At 31.8% G+C, this 16,057-nt stretch overlaps 1 pseudogene; it reads right to left on the bottom strand.

Moving 5' to 3' along the window:
- Positions 1-3,695: 3,695 nt before the first annotated feature.
- Positions 3,696-4,207, bottom strand: LOC140842092 (uncharacterized; annotated as a pseudogene).
- Positions 4,208-16,057: the final 11,850 nt, after the last annotated feature.

Raw genomic sequence — 16,057 nt, 5'->3', positions numbered from 1 at the left:
AGCCGGATAACTCCGGTGAGAATAATCCCAGTATAAAACATGGTAAACATGCATATACACATAATAATTCATGAAACATGCTGTCATGAATAAAATCAAAATAGTAGTAATAGATTTCATCATCTATGGAATCTAATCTACTGAACATGCAATTCAAATCAGATAAACGTGCATATAAACAGTCTAAATCAGGAAACATGCTGTCATGACTGAAAGCAATAACGATAGGTTCCATAGTCTATGAAACCAACTCATATACGCATGCAGTTCTAATCAAATCATGTTCAGACTTGACTTGACTATAACTCTAGGGATCCCGGTGTGAATAAGACGTCAATGGCTGTCACCTACTCTCCCAATCGGGGTGACTGTACGTCTTATTCCTAGACTTCGGCCATAGCTGTATCGTGGTGCTACAATCAGAGGGTGTCTGCTCCTATGTACGATACACCGAACGTCTAGAAGTCTGACTATCTGTCAAACTTTCCTATCTCAAATGCAATGTATAACAATCTGTAAACAAAGCATGCTCATTTCCAAAAGATTTGAATATAAAGTCTATAAACAAATCATAATCATATCAAGAGACAAACAATAATCAAGTATGTGATTTTATTGGGAAACTCAAATGAGATCTGATTTGAGTTGTATCTTCCCAGATATCACATGAATTATACCTTTGTCGTCCCGGTCTGACGATGACGAAGACCTGTATTCAACTCTGTCCATCTCGAATCTGAAATGACAATATTGAATACGCTGTATCAGTGAATAATTCCATATACAATCTGTTCTGATCAATACTCAATTCAGTATAAAATCTGATCAATGTCTGAACAAGATACAATCTGAGTCATATCAATAATATCCCAATCTAATCGATATCATATCTGAATCTGATCAATCTAAGTCAACTGATGTTTCTACGGCATAACAATACAGTCTGAATAACCCCGTCAATCTGAACATCACCAATGTAATACTGGAACTCATAATCTGTGTCACATAATTCATACTCTGAATATTAACACAATTTTGATATAGAATCTCAGTCAATATCTTTCAAAAATCATAACAATTACAGAAACGGTCTGCTCTTTAATCTGACTTCAATTCTATAATGTCTACGGTAGCAGAAACACCATATCTGAATCATATTAAATTCTGACAATATCATAAATTCAAATCTTGTCTAAACGTAACAAAATTTACGTCCAGTTGTAGCCTGTGTTGATAGGAACACAGTACTGAAGTCGGATTCAAAATCAGACGGGCGGATTTCTCACAAAAGGCGTAAGGATTTTCTACTAACTCCCTGAAGCTTCTCTCTTGATCCTTCCTCGTTTTCTGAGGAAATGAAACGTAATATACATATATATATCCAAGCTTGCATGCAAACGAAACGTGTTTACTTTTCGTGACTTTCGGTCGGCGCTCGAGCGGTGCAAATCTACCGCTCGAGCGCGGTATCTTCTGTCCAACAATTTCAAGTCGCACCCTTGGCGCTCGGGCGGTCAAATCTACCGCCCGGGCGCCGAACCTTCTGCCCGAACGATGAATTACCGAGACATTGGCGCTCGGGCGGTTGTTTTCTACCGCTCGAGCGCCGGAGGTGCTGCCCAAATCCTTGGCTAATCATGCAACGACGCTCGGTCTCGGCATATTGGTTCATTTAAATTCTTATAATTTCAATCATGTCAATTAAGCAACGTCTGATTATAATAATGAAATCTCGGGCATTATAGTTATTGTGGTTTGAACATGAAGAGCCTCTCTTCACGAGGTGTAACGGTTAGTCCAATTAGATTTAAATGATCATAATGGTCTTCTAATATATATATATATATATATATATATATATATATATATATATATATATATATATATATATATATATATATATATATATATATATATATATATATATATATATATATATATGCTGAATTGAAATAATTAAATAATCTTCAACAACTATAGTTGGAGATGAAAAGTTACTACTAAGACAATGAGTTGGTTTGTGTAAATGCCGATTTAAGACATGATAACGAAGTAGACAGTTAAAGATTTTAATGATGCCATGAGATTCAAGTGGAGTTTTTCCTTTTTTTCTTTTTCTCTAACAATTGGCTAAAAATAGATTAAAACTGAAATTTGATAAAATAGGTGCGACCAAAACCGCAATTTGTAAGCCAAACATTAATGTACCAAAACGTTAATGTTATAGGATATACCTTTTCTGTCCATTTTCTGATTTTATATCAACATATATTGCTGCATTCCAACAGCAGCTTGAATATTTGTAGGAAAAAAAAAATTAGATTAGTTGTTTTGTTTTATAAAAATATTATAATAATAATATAATAAATCATATATATGTATTTAAATTATGTTTGGATATTTAATTCATAAAATTTGTCCCATTTGGCAAATTAGAGTTTAACAACAATTTTTCAATACTACGACAACGGTTTTTCACCGTCGTATTTAGATGTCTACGACAACAGTTTTTCACCGTTGTCTTTGAGCGCATCTTTTAACCACAGGGCTTTTAACAACGGTTTTACAAGACCTACAACAACGGTTTTCCACCGTCGTCTTTGACGTCTACGACAACGGTTTTTCACCGTTGTCTTTGAGCATACCCTTTAACCACAGGGGCTTTAACAACAGTTTTATTTGACCTACGACAACGGTGAAAAACCGTTGTCTATTGTCTTTTTTGTAGTAGTGCAAAATCATATATTACAAAATATACATTCACAAAAGGTATACAAAGTAAATTTTAATTCGAAGTAAATTTTTTTTCATATATAATCTGAAAGTTCATTAAACAGAACTTTTAGTTGATATATATGTTTGTCTTCAATTTTGAATACCATAATTATAAACTAAACTAAACCCATATTTTCTCTATGTGCACTTTTTTTTTTTAATTACAACATTAGGGTGGGGTAGGGGATATGATTTTTGTTGTTTTCTACATGAGTTCGAACTCATGCCTCTTTCTCAAAGAGGAGAGAGATGTTTATGTCACTTCATCCAACCGGTGGTGACAATTTTACATCTATTCTTGATATTCCAACATTAACGTACATGACATTTGGATCTATAATTTTAAGAAATATGTGTGTGTGTGTGTGTATATATATATATATATATATATATATATATATATATATATATATATATATATATATATATATATATATATATAACAAAGGAAAAAAAGTAAAGCAAAGCAAAAAGGGGAAATGTTGGGTATTAAATGCATATCAGTTTCGAGTGGAAATTTCATCAAGACTTCTGGTTTTTTCTATTGCCTGTGCCTCCACGGAACCGCATGCTTAAAGCTTACACAGATATCAGCTTGAAACACAAAATTTATTTGATCTGATTAAAATCTTACAAATACTACTAGAAAATTTTAAATGTTCTATATATAGTTATAATAATGTATTTTTCTTTTAAAAAATTGGAGACTTTATTTTCATAAATATATAAATTAGATAGTTAAATTATTATGTCGAAAATGTTCAATAACTGAATCATACTTATAAGTTTAAATTCATGCACAATTTGTTTTAAACATAAAATTAATAAAGTAAGATAAATGTATAAATTAATCATAAATTTATGCACCAATATATTAGAATTCATGCCAGATAAGTTAAAAAGCTCCTCTTCTTAAATCTTTAGATCCTTTTTTCATTCTTGAAAGCATCACTAAGAGAAAACTTCCCCTCCTCCTTGAAGCTCCCCCACCGCCCGAGCCAAAGTTTCCAGCTCTGCCCCCCTTCGCACCCTCTTCCCCGGCTGCCACCACACCTTTCCGGAACGAGAACGTGCATGCAAGCGACAACGAACGGCCGACGTATGGCCTGTCCAGGACCGTGACGGGCGAGGACATTATAGTCATCTCACTATCATCATTCAACAATCTTAAAGGCAGGTCCAAATGCCTTGCCACCACGTTTTTGGAAGGAGGACCGCGTGCAATAACAGTATATGGTGGTGTCGCAGTGGCCTTGGCGGCCCTTGCCTTCCCCGGTGCCACCTCCCACTGCAATGGAATGGAATGAGACTGATGAAGTGGTGGTGTCCGCATTTGAATCGGCTACCTTGGCTTTTTTGGAAGTTTTGATAAAGAAAGTTTAGGTACGGAGTTTGGCCCGTTCTCATAGTGATCATCTGCTTTTAACCCCATTGTAATACCAACATGAACTTATAAATCTAGTTCTCCTTGGCTCGGAGATTTTATACGCATATAGTGATAATCTTGTGTGTGTGTGTGTGATCTTGTGTATATGTATATATACAATTGAGAGAGGGGGGGGGGGGGGGGGGGGGGTTGAGTTAAACTTGGTTTGAATATGGAAAGGCTCCCCGGCATAAATAATAAAGTAAATTGTGAGTTTTTAACAGATACTCCAACTATTTATGATATTTGAATGATTATAATGACCTTTTAATGAACACATATATACTAGAGGCTATTCATATGGTCAATGTGATACATTTAATTATCCTTAATTTAATAGTTTTTTTAATAAAAAAATTCATTGTCATATTTCCCATGATAATTATTTTTTATTTACACTACAACAAAAAGATAAGCGACAACGGATATTATCATCTGTTGTCGCATGTCATTTAAAACTGTTGTAATTGACAGTGTTGTTGAAAGTGCGTTCAACGAGTTGTCGTAGCTATCATTTGCGACGGTTTTTCAAACAAGCAATGGTAAATTATCGGAATTTTTCTCTAAACTAGCGAAGGCTTTATGAACAACCGTTGCTAAGTAAATTGTGAGTTTGCAACGGATACTCCCACTATTTATGATATTTGAATGATTATAATGACCTTTTAATCACGAACACATATATATTATAGAGGCTATTCATATGGCAAATGTGATAAATTTAATTATCTTTAATTTAATAGTTTTTTTTAAAATAAAAAATTCAGTGTCATATCTCCCGTGATAATTATTTTTTATTTACACTACAACAAAAATGTTAAACGACAACGGATATATACAATCGACCACAGGGGGGTGGCGGTTTAGTTAAACTTGGTTTGAATATGGAAAGGCTCCCCGGCATAAATAATAAAGTAAATTGTTAGTTTGTAACATATACTCAAACTATTTATGATATTTGAACGATTATAATGACCTTTTAATGAACACATATATACTATAGAGGCTATTTACATGGTCAATGTGATAAATGTAATTATCCTTAATTTAATAGTTTTTTTTAAATCAAAAAATTTATTGTCATATCTCCCGTGATAATTATTTTTTATTTACACTACAATAAAAAAGCTATACGACAGTATGTCATTTAATGGTTAGTCCAACTCAAGTGAGATTTAAATGACTATAATGGTCTTTTAATATATATCTATCTATATATATATATATATACATACATATGCTGAATTGAAATAATTAAATAATCTTCAACATATAGTGATAATCTTGTGTATGTGAGTTTGTATAATCTAGTGTATATGTATATATACAATTGAGTTAAACTTGGTTTGAATATGGAAAGGCTCCCCGGCATAAATAATAAAGTAAATTGTGAGTTTTTAACAGATACTCCAACTATTTATGATATTTGAATGATTATAATGACCTTTTAATGAACACATATATACTAGAGGCTATTCATATGGTCAATGTGATACATTTAATTATCCTTAATTTAATAGTTTTTTTAATAAAAAAATTCATTGTCATATTTCCCATGATAATTATTTTTTATTTACACTACAACAAAAAGATAAGCGACAACGGATATTATCATCTGTTGTCGCATGTCATTTAAAACTGTTGTAATTGACAGTGTTGTTGAAAGTGCGTTCAACGAGTTGTCGTAGCTATCATTTGCGACGGTTTTTCAAACAAGCAATGGTAAATTATCGGAATTTTTCTCTAAACTAGCGAAGGCTTTATGAACAACCGTTGCTAAGTAAATTGTGAGTTTGCAACGGATACTCCCACTATTTATGATATTTGAATGATTATAATGACCTTTTAATCACGAACACATATATATTATAGAGGCTATTCATATGGCAAATGTGATAAATTTAATTATCTTTAATTTAATAGTTTTTTTTAAAATAAAAAATTCAGTGTCATATCTCCCGTGATAATTATTTTTTATTTACACTACAACAAAAATGTTAAACGACAACGGATATATACAATCGACCACAGGGGGGTGGGGGTTGAGTTAAACTTGGTTTGAATATGGAAAGGCTCCCCGGCATAAATAATAAAGTAAATTGTTAGTTTGTAACATATACTCAAATTATTTATGATATTTGAACGATTATAATGACCTTTTAATGAACACATATATACTATAGAGGCTATTTACATGGTCAATGTGATAAATGTAATTATCCTTAATTTAATAGTTTTTTTTAAATCAAAAAATTTATTGTCATATCTCCCGTGATAATTATTTTTTATTTACACTACAATAAAAAAGCTATACGACAGTATGTCATTTAATGGTTAGTCCAACTCAAGTGAGATTTAAATGACTATAATGGTCTTTTAATATATATCTATCTATATATATATATATATATATACATACATATGCTGAATTGAAATAATTAAATAATCTTCAACATATAGTGATAATCTTGTGTATGTGAGTTTGTATAATCTAGTGTATATGTATATATACAATTGAGAGAGGGGGGGGGGGGGGGGGGGGGGGGTGGTTTCGAGTTGAAATTGGTTTAAATATGAAAAAGCTCTCCGGCATAAATAATAAATTAAATTGTGAGTTTGTAACAGATACTCGAACTATTTATGATTTTTGAACGATTATAATGACTTTTTATTGAACATATATATACTATAAAGTTTATTCATATGGTCAATGTGATAAATTTAATTAACCTGAATTTAATACTTTTTTAAATAAAAAATTCATTGTCATATATCCCGTGATAATTATTTTTTATTTACACTACAACAAAAAAGATAAACGACAACGGATATTATCATCTATTGTCGTAGGTAATTTAAAATTGTTGTAACTGATAGTGTTGTTGAAAGTGGGTTCAACGAGATGTCGTAGCTATGATTTGCGACAGTTTTTAAAATTAGCGACGGTTTTTTCTCCAAACTAGCGACGGTTTTATGAAAAACTCTCGCTAAGTAAATTGTGAGTTTGTAACGGATACTCCAACTATTTATGATATTTGAATGATTATAATGACCTTTTAATGAACACATATATATATTATAGAAGCTATTCATATGGTCAATGTGATAAATTTAATTATCCTTAATTTAATAGTTTTTTTAAATCAAAAAATTTATTGTCATATCTCCCGTGATAATAATTTTTTATTTACACTACAACAAAAACTCTAAACGACAACGGAAACTTTCCATTGTCGTTTGTCATTAATGGTTAGTCCAACTCAAGTGGGATTTAAATGACTATAATGGTCTTCTAATATATATTAATATATATATTGTGGTTTGAACATGAAGAGCCTCCCTTCACGAGTGATGAAATAGGTGTAACGGTTAGTCCAACTCAAATGAGATTTAAATGACTATAATGGTCTTTTAATATATATATATATATGTTGAATTGAAATCAACATATAGTGATAATCTTGTGTGTGTGTGTGTGTGTGTGTAATCTTGTGTATATGTATATATACAATTGAGGGGGGGGGGGGGGGGGGGGGGTGGGTTTAGTTCAACTTGGTTTGAATATGTAAAAGGCTCTCCGGCATAAATAATAAAGTAAATTGTGAGTTTGTAAAAGATACTCGAACTATTTATGATTTTTGAATGATTATAATGACCTTTTAATGAACACATATATACTATAGAGGCTATTTATATGGTCAATGTGATAAATTTAATTATCCTTAATTTAATAGATTTTTTAAATAAAAAATTTATTGTCGTATATCCCGTGATAATTATTTTTTATTTACACTACAATAAAAAGATAAACGACAACGGATATTATCATATGTTGTCGTATGTTATTTAAAACTGTTGTAACTAATAGTGTTGTTGAAAGTGCGTTCAACGAGTTGTCGTAGCAATCATTTGCGACGATTTTTCAAATTAGCGACGGTTTTTCTCTAAACTAGCGACGACTTTATCAAAAACCATCGCTAAGTAAATTGTGAGTTTGTAACGGATACTCGAACTATTTATGATACTTGAACGATTATAATGACCTTTTAATGAACACATATATACTATAGAGGCTATTCATATGGTCAATTTGATAAATTTAATTATCCTTAATTTAATAGTTTTTTTAAATCAAAAAATTTATTGTCATATCTCCCGTGATAATTATTTTTATTTAAACTACAACAAAAACGCTAAACGACAACGGATACTATCTGTTGTCGTATGTCATTTAATGGTTAGTCCAACTCAAGTGAGATTTAAATGACTATAATGGTCTATTAATATATATATATATATATATATATATATATATATATATATATATATATATATATATATATATATATATATATATATATGTTGAAATATTATTTAAAATGTGAAAAATATTTGTGTTGAAAATGTGAATGTTGAATGTTGAAAAATAGGTGTTGAATATTGAAAATTAGTGTGTGATGATGTAGGTAATGATGTATTTTATTTTTGGATTATGTGTAAAGATTTCCTATAAATAGATCTCTCATTTGTGAAGAAAATCACAATTGAGTAGAGAGAAAAATATTATAAAGTGTGTAGTTTGGTAAATTTTGAGTGTTTGAGATTTTTACTTTTTACCATAAATTTTTACTTTTTCACAACACGTTATCAGCACGAAGCTCTAAAAGTCCTACATATTTTTCTAAGCTCCAAACAGAAGAAAAAGGTAACAAAAGTAATTATATTTATTTTACTGTTATTTGTTTATTGTGTATTTATTTAATATACAATATAATGTTATTATTAGAAATAATAAAAATAAATTTTTCATAAACTTGTTATAAATCCTGGGAGGATGTTAAGACGACATCCCACACTCCCGGCAAGGGATACGACAAGTATAAAAGCCTATAAGGTTTTTAAACAAAATAAATTATGACAGTCGTTATAATATTATGATATGATATATATAATTATTTAAACATGTCTAATATTATATATACCATATTATTACCATAAAATTATACAAATACATACATTTATTCTTTTATTCACCAACGGTCATAAACGGTAACAAAACGGCTAGTTTTTGCCCTATAAATATGATCTCTCAAACTCATTCAATCACCCCAACTTTCTCTTCTTCTCTAAAAATTATTCTTCATCAAATTTTCGGAGAAAAAAGAAGATGGCTTTCGCAAGGTTATTTTTAATTATTTTAGTTATTATACTCACGAGTCTTGTATTTATCGGAGAATATCCTCCTCGTGTGTTTTCTTTATTTTTACGAATACTTGTACTTGTTGTTTATCCATTACTTTGTATTGCAATATTCATTAACTAATAAAATGCATCGTGAATTTTAGTACCACCATGGCAAACTTGACAAAGCTCGAATTCATCGCTCTTGACATTACTGGGAAAAATTATATGCCATGGACTCTCGATGTAGAAATGCATCTTGAGTCATTAGGTCTAAATGAGACCATAAAAGAAAATGGCATATGCACATCACAAGAAAAGGCAAGAGCCATGATATTTTTGCGTCGACATCTCGACGATGGATTAAAATGTGAATATATGACTGAAAAAGATCCCATGGCTTTATGGAAGGGATTAAAAGAAAGATTCGAACATATAAGGGAAGTTATACTTCCGATCGCTAGGGATGAATGGAATACGTTAAGATTCCAAGACTTTAAAAAAGTCAGCGATTACAACTCGGCGATGTATAGAATAATCTCGCAGTTGAAATTTTGTGGGCACGAGATTACAGAATTGGAAAAGCTTGAGAAAACATTTTCCACTTTTCACGCATCGAATATAACTCTACAACAACAATATAGAGTGCGTGGATTTTTGAGATATTCTGAACTTATCGCCTGTCTCCTTGTGGCGGAAAAGAATAACGAGCTATTAATGAGAAATCATCAGGCACGACCTACTGGTTCAACGGCATTTCCTGAAGCAAATGTCGTAAGCAAAAATGAATTTAAATCTGGCAACCAAAATCAAAGTTATAGACAAGATTTTGGTCGAGGACGAAATCGAGGTCGTGGTCGTGGTCGTGGACGTGGTCGGGGACGTGGAAATAGTCGTGGTCGTGGACGCGGCCGTGGTTTTGAAAATAATCGAGATAGTTACTTCAATAACTCATCTCAAAGGAACGTCCCAAATCATCCACCGAAAAGGCATCAAGAGAACATGAGTGTAAATGAAAATCACTCAAAAAGATTTGAAAGTTCTTGTTTCAGATGTGGTACTCCAGGACATTGGTCCCGTATTTGTCGAGCCCCTGAGCACCTTTGCAAACTTTATAAAGAATCAATAAAGGGGAAAGAAAAGGAGACCAACTTCGCTGAAAACAGTGAACCTTTGAGTAATTCAACTCATTTTGATGCTGGAGATTTTCTGATTGATTTCTCAGACAATGATCAATTTGCGGGTGGAATAAATATGTAAAACATTTTATTTTTCATGTAATTGTATGATAATATTTTATCGTGTGTTATATTTTGGCATATGTATTGTATTGAATTTTTATAAATGTATTGTCAGTAATTTTATTTCATTGCATATTTTTTTGAAGTTCAAATATGGAAAATTCTATGAACAAAGATGAAGTTTGCATACCTGATAGTGGTACAACGCACACTATCCTCCGAGATAAAAGATATTTCTTGGAACTAAAACCAACAAAAACAATGGTGAATACAATATCAGGTCCTGTAGACTTGATTAAAGGTTGTGGTAAAGCACAATTTTTGTTACCTAATGGTACAAAATTTTTGATCAATGATGCTTTATATTCACCACAATCGAAAAGAAATTTGTTGAGTTTTAATGATATATATTCCCATGGGTATGATACTCAAATAATGAATGAAGGGAATGAGAAATATATGTGTCTTACCACATATAAATCAGGAAAGAAATATGTAGTTGAAAAACTACCAATGCTACCTACTGGATTGCATTATACATATATAAGTCCAATTGAATCAAACATGGTAGTTGATAATTCTTCGATACTGATCAATTGGCATGATCGATTAGGACATCCTGGTTCAACAATGATACGAAGAATTATAGAAAATACACATGGTCATCCATTGAAAGACCAGAAGATCTTTCAGAATAATAAGTTTCAATGTAAAGCATGTTCTCTCGGAAAACTTATTATAAGACCATCACCAACCAAAATCCAAACTGAATCACCAATGTTTCTTGAACGTATTCAGGGTGATATTTGTGGACCAATCCATCCACCATGTGGACCATTCAGATACTTTATGGTATTGATTGATGCCTCCAGCAGATGGTCACATGTATGTTTATTGTCAACTCGAAATGTTGCATTTGCAAGATTACTTGCTCAAATAATAAAATTGAGGAATCATTTTCCCGATTATACAATCAAGAAAATTAGACTTGATAATGCTGGTGAATTTACTTCCCAGACTTTCAATGATTATTGTATGTCTATGGGAATCATTGTTGAGCATCCTGTTGCTCATGTACATACACAGAATGGATTGGCTGAATCATTGATTAAACGTCTGCAAATGATTGCTAGACCAATGATTATGAAAACAAAGCTCCCTATTTCTATATGGGGACATGCAATTTTACATGCTGCTGCATTAATTCGTATCAGACCAAGTGCATATCATAAATACTCCCCATTGCAGCTTGCATTTGGTAAAGAACCAGACATTTCTCATCTGAGAATTTTTGGATGTATGGTGTATGTGCCTATTGCACCACCACAACGAAAGAAAATGGGACCTCAGAGAAAGGTTGGAATTTATATCGGTTATGATAGTCCATCAATCATTCGATATTTTGAACATCAGACAGGCGACGTGTTCACAGCACGTTTTGCTGATTGTCATTTTAATGAGGAAATCTTCCCAATGTTAGGGGGAGAACAGAAACATACCGAAAAGGAAATTACGTGGTATGTATCATCATTGTTACATATGGATCCAAGAACAAAACAATGTGAAAATGATGTACAACAAATTGTACACTTGCAAAGAATAGCAAATCAAATACCAGATGCATTTGCAGACACAAAAGGGGTAACTAAATCATATATACATGCTGCAAATGCCCCTGCTCGAATTGAAATTCCAAAGAAACAAATTGAAAATACTCATGATGTCATTAAACGCCTGAAGCGTGGAAGGCCAGTCGGTTCCAAGGATAAAAATCCTCGAAAAAGAAAATTCATAGAGAAACACGATGATCACAAAATAGAGAATGATGTTCCTGAAGAAACACATGATGATCACAAAATAGATAATGATGTTCCTGAAGAAACACATGATGATGAAAATGTTCTGTCAGAACCACAAACTGACGAGAATCGTGAAATATCTATCAATTACATTAATACTGGAAAAATATGGAACCGAAAAGATATAGAAGAAATTGATGATATATTTTCTTATAATGTGGCAATCGACATCATAAATGATAATGAAGATCATGAACCAAAATCTTTTGGTGAATGTAAAAATCGACAGGATTGGGTAAAATGGAAAGATGCTATCCAGGTTGAATTGGATTCGCTAAATAAACGTAATGTTTTTGGACCTATAGTCCTTACACCTGAAGGTGTAAAACCTGTTGGATACAAATGGGTTTTTATTCGAAAGCGAAATGAGAAAAATGAAATAGTAAGATATAAAGCTCGACTTGTTGCACAAGGTTTTTCTCAAAGGCCTGGAATTGATTATGAAGAAACGTATTCTCCCGTGATGGATGCAATTACGTTTCGGTATTTGATTAGCTTGGCGGTATCTGAAAATTTAGAAATGCGTCTTATGGATGTTGTTACAGCTTACTTATATGGATCACTTGATAGTAATATATATATGAAAATCCCTGAAGGATTTAAGATGCCTGAAGCACAAAGTTCAAAACCCAGGGAATGTTATTCTGTGAAATTACAAAGATCATTATATGGGTTAAAGCAATCAGGTCGAATGTGGTATAATCGACTAAGTGATCACTTGATGAAAAAGGGATATGTAAATAATTCAATATGTCCTTGTGTTTTCATTAAGAAAACAACATCCGGATGCGTAATTATTGCTGTATATATTGATGATTTAAACATCATTGGAACGAATAAGGAAATTCAAGAAGTTGTGTCATACTTGAAGGAAGAATTTGAAATGAAGGATCTTGGAAAAACCAAGTATTGTCTGGGTTTACAAATTGAACAAAAAGAATGTGGAATGTTTGTTCACCAGACAAATTAAACAGAAAAGATCCTTAAACGTTTTAATATGGATAAAGAAAATCCTTTAAGTACTCCAATGGTTGTTAGATCATTAAACATAGAAAAGGATCCATTCCGTCCATGTGAAGATGATGAAGATATTCTTGGTCCAGAAGTACCATATCTAAGTGTCATCGGTGCCCTTATGTACCTTACAAATTGTACAAGGCCTGATATATCTTTTGCCGTGAATCTGTTGGCAAGATTTAGCTCATATCCAACAAAGAGACACTGGAACAGAATTAAACATATATTCCGTTATCTACGAGGAACGACAGACTTGGGACTTATGTATTCAAAAGATGCTAATCCAAGTATAATTGGTTATGCCGATGCTGGATACTTATCTGATCCACACAAGGCACGTTACCAAACTGGATATGTATTTACTCGTGGAGGCACTGCAATATCTTGGCGTTCACAGAAACAAACGCTCGTAACAACTTCATCAAATCATGCCGAGATTATTGCACTACATGAAGCAAGTCGTGAATGTGTGTGGTTAAAATCAATGACCCAACATATCCAAATTTCATGCGGATTATCATTCGATGAGAAGCCTGTGATACTATATGAAGATAATGCTGCATGTGTTGCTCAAATGAAAGAAGGATATATAAAAAGCGACAGAACTAAACATATTCCTCCTAAGTTCTTCGCATTCACCAAGGAGCTTGAGAAGAATAAATGTATTGATGTTCGTCACATTCAATCAAGTGAAAACTCATCAGATCTCTTCACAAAGGCACTTCCTACGTCAATATTCAGAAAGCACATATATAATATTGGGATGCGCAATCTACGAAATTTGTGAAGAATTGTTCATGTCAACATCAGGGGGAGTTTACGTGACTGCACTCTTTTCCCCTTACTATGGTTTTTATCCCAATGGGTTTTTCCAAGTAAGGTTTTTAACGAGGCAGTACAAAACACGTAATGAAGACATCATCGTATCATGATCATCATCACAAGGGGGAGTGTTGAAATATTATTTAAAATTTGAAAAATATTTGTGTTGAAAATGTGAATGTTGAATGTTGAAAAATAGGTGTTGAATATTGAAAATTAGTGTGTGATGATGTAGGTAATGATGTATTTTATTTTTGGATTATGTGTAAAGATTTCCTATAAATAGATCTCTCATTTGTGAAGAAAATCACAATTGAGTAGAGAGAAAAATATTATAAAGTGTGTAGTTTGGTAAATTTTGAGTGTTTGAGATTTTTACTTTTTACCATAAATTTTTACTTTTTCACAACAATATATATATATATTGTGGTTTGAACACGAGGAGCCTCTCTTCACAAGTGATGAAATAGGTGTAACGGTTAGACCAACTCAAGTAAGTTTTAAATGACTATAATGGTCTTTAAATATATATATATATATATATATATATATATATATATATATATATATATGTTGAATTGAAATAATTAAATAATCTTCAACATGCAGTGATAAACTTGTGTATGTGTGTGTGTATAATCTTGTGTATATGTATATATACAATTGAGGGGGGGGGGGGGGGGGGGGGTTTGAGTTCAACTTGGTTTGAATATGTAAAAGGCTCCCCGACATAAATAATAAAGTAAATTGTGAGTTTGTAACAGATACTCGAACTATTTATGATTTTTGAACGATTATAATGACATTTTAATGAACACATATATACTATAGAGGCTATTTATATGGTCAATGTGATAAATTTAATTATCCTTAATTTAATAAATTTTTCAAATAAAAAATTTATTGTCGTATATCCCGTGATAATTATTTTTTATTTACACTACAATAAAAATATAAACGACAACGGATATTATAATATGTTGTCGTATGTTATTTAAAACTGTTGTAACTAATAGTGTTGTTGAAAGTGCGTTCAACGAGTTGTCGTAGCAATCATTTGCGACGATTTTTCAAATTAGCGACGGTTTTTCTCTAAACTAGCGACGAATTTATCAAAAACCGTCGCTAAGTAAATTGTGAGTTTGTAATGGATACTCGAACTATTTATAATACTTGAACGATTATAATGACCTTTTAATGAACACATATATACTATAGAGGCCATTCATATGGTCAATGTGATAAATTTAATTATCCTTAATTTAATAATTTTTTATTTACACTACAACAAAAGCGCTAAACGACATGGTTAGTCCAACTCAAGTGAGATTTAAATGACTATAATGGTCTTTTAATATATATATATATATATATATATATATATATATATATATATATATATATAAATATTGTGGTTTGAACATGAAGAGCCTCTCTTCACTGAGTGATGAAATAGGTGTAACGGTTAGTCCAACTCAAGTGAGATTTAAATGACTATAATGGTCTTTTAATATATATATATATGCTGAATTGAAATAATTAAATAATCTTCAACATATAGTGATAATCTTGTGTATGTGTGTGTGTGTAATCTTGTGTATATGTATATTTACAATTGAGAGAGAGAGGGGGGGGTGGATTTGAGTTAAACTTGGTTTGTATATGTAAAAGGCTCCCTAGCATAAATAATAAAGTAAATTGTGAGTTTGTAACAGATACTCGAACTATTTATGATA

Source organism: Primulina eburnea, chromosome 9, assembly GCF_022965805.1.
Source record: "Primulina eburnea isolate SZY01 chromosome 9, ASM2296580v1, whole genome shotgun sequence".
Taxonomy (NCBI): Eukaryota; Viridiplantae; Streptophyta; class Magnoliopsida; order Lamiales; family Gesneriaceae; genus Primulina; species Primulina eburnea.
Note: the sequence above shows the minus strand (reverse complement) of the source record. Positions and strands in the feature narration are given on the sequence as shown.